Genomic DNA, 6,000 nt, shown 5'->3' with positions numbered 1-6,000 from the left:
TCCCCTTGGGGAGTGTAGGGGCCCTATAGCAAAAAAATCTCTAAAAAAAAAAAAAAAAAATAGATAAAAAAGAAAGAAAAGGAAAAAGTCTTGTTAGGTTGCAATCATATTTTCTAATTTTTGTCATTATATACTTTTTAATTTTTTTTGGTTTGCTATAGAGTATATGTGCTTGCTGCTGACAGAAAGAAGAGAGAAAGTTAGAAACCATCCCCCAGGATGGATGGCCATGTTGCAGTCCTTTCTCCTCTTGGGATTTTGGGCATGTATGCACTTTTCCTTGGTGTGTTTTTCAAGCCTGGACTCAAGCTGTGTGGTTAGCCATGTGGGATCCAGCCACTTTAATCACTATACCACTGGCTGTTATAAAACTATTTAAAGCTATTTTCAACAATGAAAGAATTTGAATATACAGAAATGCACAAAAATAACATAATAGATACCTTTGCACTTACCACTGAGATTAACAGATGTTGACCACTTGCCATGTTTGCTGTAGAGCGCTTTTAAAACTCGTTTTTCTTTCCCTCTCCAGAGGTTACCATTCTCCTGAAAGTTCTGTGCCACTTCCATTAATGTTTTTGTATTTCTAGTGTATGAAACAATATATGTGTAATTGTTTCAGTGTTAAATTTTACTTAAGTGACTTTTATATTGTATGAATTCTTATGCAATTTGACTTTTTCACTTACCATGTTTCTAATGTACACTAGTTCATTCATTTCAGACTACTGTTAAGGATTCCACATTGTGACTAAACCATAGTTTACTTCTCTATTTCTTCACAGAGGGGCAATTAAATACTTTATATTTTTTCTTGCTTCCAAAAGGAAGCATCATTGCATGTGTTTATGTACAGATGTACTAGAATTTCTTTCTTTCCTTTCCTTTTTTTTCTTTTTCTTTTCTTTCTTTCTTTCCTTTTTTTTAAAAAAAAAATTCTTCCAGAGGAAGCATGTACTCACCAGAGAACGAGCACATGAAAGAGAGGAAAAGTGAAAAAGCACTCCCCATGGGGAGTGGTCATGCCTTCTCTTGTATTTCTCTTTCCTTTCAGGATTTTTGGAACTTATGCAGAAGTGACCAATATACTTCTCAAGCGATTGGGTCTGGGATTGAACTGTGCATTCAACCATGTGGGATCCAGCTGCCTTAATCATGTACCATAGGCTGGCCTGGACTAGAATTTCTTAGGATAGATTCCTAGGAGGGGGTTTGTGGGAGCAGAGTGTTCTTCAGCATTACTAGTCAAAAGGGTCTTCTAGTTGATTATTGGAGTTTTCTGCCAATAATTATACTACCACCAAGAATTTGAGTTCTTATTTTTCTGTTTCTCAGAACTTGGTCATAATTTTGCAAATCTGTTGACTATAATAAGTTTGCATTTTCTATTTTTTGTTTTATAAAACTCCATAAATAGAATTTTAAGGATGCTATACATTATTTAGATCCAAATCCTTGTCATATTAACTCCTAATTATTTTTTCTTTTAAAAAAATTTTTGTCAGAGGACATGCGCCCTTACCAGAGACAGAGAAACAGAGAGAGAGGGAGAAAGCCCCCACCATGGGGGCATGGTTATGCTGCAATGTCTTCTCCATTTCTCCTTTTTTTTGTTTTTTAGTATTATTTGTTATTTTTATACATTCAGTATTTTCCTTTCTGCACTCTTCCCCTCTCCCACCCTCCTTCTACTTTGTCCCCAGTGTCATAATAATTTTTCATGTTTTTATGTCCTCCAGTCTTTCAGCCTCTACCATAGAGTGTAGACAGTCAGTATATATTAAATCAAGACAGTGTCTCTGTTTCATAGCTGACTTGCTTCACTCCACAATAGATCTTCCATGTTCATACACTTTCTGTCAGATGGTAGGGTCGTCTTGTTTTTTTTTTTTTTTTTTTTTTTAAATAGCTGAATAGTGTTCTATGGAATCTATGTGCCACTCTTTCTCAATCCATTCATCTGTCTGTGGACATTTGGGTTGGTTCCATGTCTTACCAATCATGAATAATGCCACAATAAAGATAGTTGTGCAAGCACTTTTCTGACAACATTCTCCTGTCCTTTGGGTAGATACCAGGAGTGGAATTGCTGGATCGAATGTTGTTCTATTTTAAGGTCCTTGAGGAACCTCTATATTGTTCTCCACAGCTGCTGTACCAATTTACATTCCCAGTAACAATGTATGAGAGTTCCCCTTTCACCACATCCCCACCGCCGGCACTTAACATTTTTTTTTAAATCTTTGCCATTCTGACTGGAGTTAGGTGCTATCTCATTGTGGTTTTGATCTGCACCTTCATTATGATAAGGATGTTGAACATTTTTTCATATACTTTTTGGCTGTTCACATGTCTTCCTTAGAGAGTTTTTTATTCAGCTCATTTTCCCATCTTTTAATTGGGTTAATAATTTTCTTCCAGGTAAGCAGCTTGAGTTCTCTGTGTATTCTGGTTATCAGCCCTTTATCTGAGGCATAGTTAACAAAACTTCTCTACCATTCTGAAGGTTGTTGATTCACACTAATTACTGTGTTCTTTGCTGTGCAGAAACTTCTTAATCTGGTATAATCCCACCTATCTGTTTTGGGGATTATTAGAAGTTTTGTTTAAGAAGTCTTTACCTACCCCAGTGTCTCCCAGAGTTTCCCCAGTGTTTTCCACCAGTAGTTTTATAGTTTGTGGTCTCAGGTTTAGATCTCTGATCTACTTCGAGTTGATTTTTGTTAATGGTGACAGATAGGGGTTCATATTCATCTTTTTGCAGTTGGATATCCAGTTTTTCCGGCACCATTTGCTAAAGAGGTTTTCCTTTTCCCACTGGATTGACTTCCAGTACATGACTCAAAAGGGTCAGGCCATCCCTGGGTTTCTTTTCTTCTTCAGCTCACTCCATGCATCCATCTTGATCCAAATGCTCCTTGGAATCCATACCAAGCTTCCTTTTCCTGTTAGGCTGTTTCATGGCCACTATAGCACTCTACTTTGTTTGGGCTGTCTTCAAGTGTTCAGGGCATAGGTATTCTAGATAAGAGAGCTTAGTCATAAAGACACAACACAGCAATTGGGAGTGGACAGCAACAGGTGGGGGGTGTGTGTGGAGAGGGGGCAGGGAGGCGTGGAGAGGGGGCAGGGAGGCGTGGAGAGGGGGCAGGGAGGCAGCTGGAAAGCCCAGGCTCAGCCTGCTCAGGCTGCGGTGCTGCTGGCCCTGTGTTGCTTGGCGGGAGGAGGGGCATGAGGGTGCATGCGCGGAGTGGGGGTGTGGGAGCCTCTCCATTTCTCCTTCATTTCAGGGATTTGAGCATGTGTGCACACATGCTCAGCATATCTTCAGAGCAGCTGGGTCTGGGACTCAAACTACTTGGCCATGGCCAAGGCCACAGGCAGGCCGGGATTCCTAATTTCATTTTACAGTCTTGTCTTTTTAGTTTATAATACCTAATGGTGTCGTGAAAGCTTTTAAATTAAAAATGTGGGTTTTCTTCTATAGTTTGTATTATGTGTGACTTTTTAAAAAGGATTATTTTATTTAATTTTATTTATTCATTTGTTTATTTCAGTTTGATCAGTGAGGGACAGAGTGAGAGAGAGAGAGACAAAGTGAGAAAGCAAGCCAGCAGGTCTGGGACTCGAACCGTGGTTGGCCATGTGGGCATCCAGCCCCTTTAATTCCCATGCCACCTGCTGATCCCTATATGTGACTTTTTAAAGAAATACTTTCCACCTTTGCTGAAAAAAATGTTAATAGGTTTCCGAAAGTTTTAAAGTTTTTATATTTAGACTTTTAGTTTACCTGGAATTCATTTTGACATGTAATATGAGATTGAGATCTAATTTCATCTTTTTCTACATGAGGATCCAGTTTTTTTTTTTTCTTTAGAAGTTACACTTTTATTTTCCAGAAGCAAAAATAACAAGTGGCAACTTGCCTTTGTAAAAGACATTAAAGAATATCAGAGTTATAAGCTATCTATCTCATGGAGACAGTATCCTCAGAAAGATTATTATACAGGTTTAAAAGAAAGTCCTATTAAATAAATCTCAGGATGATGTATTTTTAACTGAATCAACAAAAAAACCACAACATTAAAAAATTACGTGCAACTCATAAAGTGGTATGTGAAAAAGGAAAAGGAAAATCTGGAAAATCCACATACTGAAAGTTCTCTGTAGCAACCATGAGGCTCAAATCTCAGGACACTTTCTTCTTACTCTTGAAGCAATTTTCTGTATGTTTCTTTTTAAAAATATTTATGGATAGAACTGTGTTTCTAAATGTTTCATTAGTGATACTCAGTCTTTTAAGTCTGGTTCCATAATAATTTATAATGTAACAACTTCCATCTGAAGGTCCACCAATCTGCATTGAAATAAGAATGAAATCAATTAGGCTCCCAATTCCATAAAACCCTACTGTACAAAACTTTAACAAACCCAAGGCAGGGTATCCAAGGTAAAATCGATCTGCTCCCAGCCATCCAAGAAAAAGAGACAATGCAACTGCCACTTTGTATGAATAGCCATTTATATTTTGGCAAGATGTGGATTTGAGAAAACCAACTTTACTTCCAGTAAAATGTGTTTTATTGCCACTGAAATCCTTACAGGTTATGTTGGGTGCTGGGAAACAGGAAACTCGCTTCCATAAGGGGGGCTGCCGATAGAGGATATTGTCCCATTTTGAGGTCCTCGCACTTAAGCGTCTCCTGGTCCCCAGTGGTGATGGTGGCAGCAGCCTCCCAAGGTCCCGTGGTGAATGACATAAACCACAGGACACCGAGGACTTGGACAGCCATGGTTTCTGGAGAAGCTGGCCTGGAAGGCCAGGTGGCCGCCATGTTGGGGACCGGCACCCAGGATCCAGTTCTTTTAGCACCATTTATTGAGCAGTCATTTTTTCCTCCTTTGATTGGTGGTGATAGGTCTGTTATGGACCAACTTCCTATATATGCCGTTAGACTTGCTGTTAAATTGTATGTCTCTGGTAACGACATCATACTTTAATTATTATAACATTAAAATAAATCTTATGGCAGGATTTTCTTACTACTTTCAAAAGGATTTTGGCTTTTTAATTTTTTTTTTAAGTGAGAACACGTGGAAGGGAGATAGAAGGCGTGGAGGGGAGAGAGCTTTTAAAATTTGCTAGAGGGTGTATCTGCTTACTGGAAAGAGAGAGAGAGAGAGGGAGAGAGAGGGAGGGAGGGAGGGAGAAGGAAAGTGAGAAAGCACACCTATGGGGGATGGTCATGCTACAACTCCTTCTCCTCCATTTCTCCTTTCGAAATTTGGGGCATGCATACACACATGCCTGGCATGTCTGTCAAGCTGCAGGATCCAGGACGAGATAGATATTTTTGACAGGATCTCATATCGTGATTCCTCAGCCTCCTGATTAACTAAAACTATAGGCATATGCTCCCGTGCCTAACCTGTTTAGTTTGGGCTAGGAACAGACCTGGGCTTCCCACCTAGGCTCAGCCGCTGTGCATAGGTTCCTTTCCACCGTGCCACAGCAGCTGGGTCAGATTTAAGCTCTTCTTGATCTCTTAACTCATTCATTTCAATTTCAGGGTTAGCTTGTCAAGTTCTGTGAAAAACTCCTGTTAGTTACTGTTTGGAATCACGTTAAATGAGAGGACTTTGCAGAAGAAGACATGCACAAGACTATTCATCTTAACACTGAAATCAGGAAAAATTGGAAACATGAGAGTAGCAAACTGGTTTAATTTCATAATTGAATACTTTACAGTAGAATACATAATTTGCCATCTTAGTTCATTTGTGGTATTATAACAAAATGCTCGAGACTGAGAAATTGATAAAGAACAGACCCTAATTTCTTATAGTCTGGAGTCTGGAGAGTTCAAGACCCCCATCATTTGGTCTGGGATGAGGGCCTTGTTTGTTTCCTCACATGGTAGAAGGAATAAAAAGGGCAAAAAGGCCCTATCCCTAGCCCTTTTATAAGGCAGAGCCCTCATGATTCAGTCATTTCCT

General features: G+C 39.1%; 1 protein-coding gene and 1 pseudogene across 1 annotated transcript in view; one reads left to right on the top strand and one right to left on the bottom strand.

The window, feature by feature from the left end:
* UBR3 (ubiquitin protein ligase E3 component n-recognin 3) overlaps positions 1 to 6,000 on the top strand; it is a 228,920-nt gene that overhangs the window by 22,885 nt on the left and 200,035 nt on the right. The gene's annotated exons all lie outside the window — the stretch shown is intronic.
* On the bottom strand, positions 4,193 to 4,838 carry LOC102478489 (TM2 domain-containing protein 1 pseudogene; annotated as a pseudogene).

The sequence above is a fragment of the Tupaia chinensis genome, unplaced genomic scaffold (genome assembly GCF_000334495.1).
Source record: "Tupaia chinensis unplaced genomic scaffold, TupChi_1.0 Scaffold000056_1, whole genome shotgun sequence".
Lineage (NCBI taxonomy): Eukaryota > Metazoa > Chordata > Mammalia > Scandentia > Tupaiidae > Tupaia > Tupaia belangeri.
Note: the sequence above shows the minus strand (reverse complement) of the source record. Positions and strands in the feature narration are given on the sequence as shown.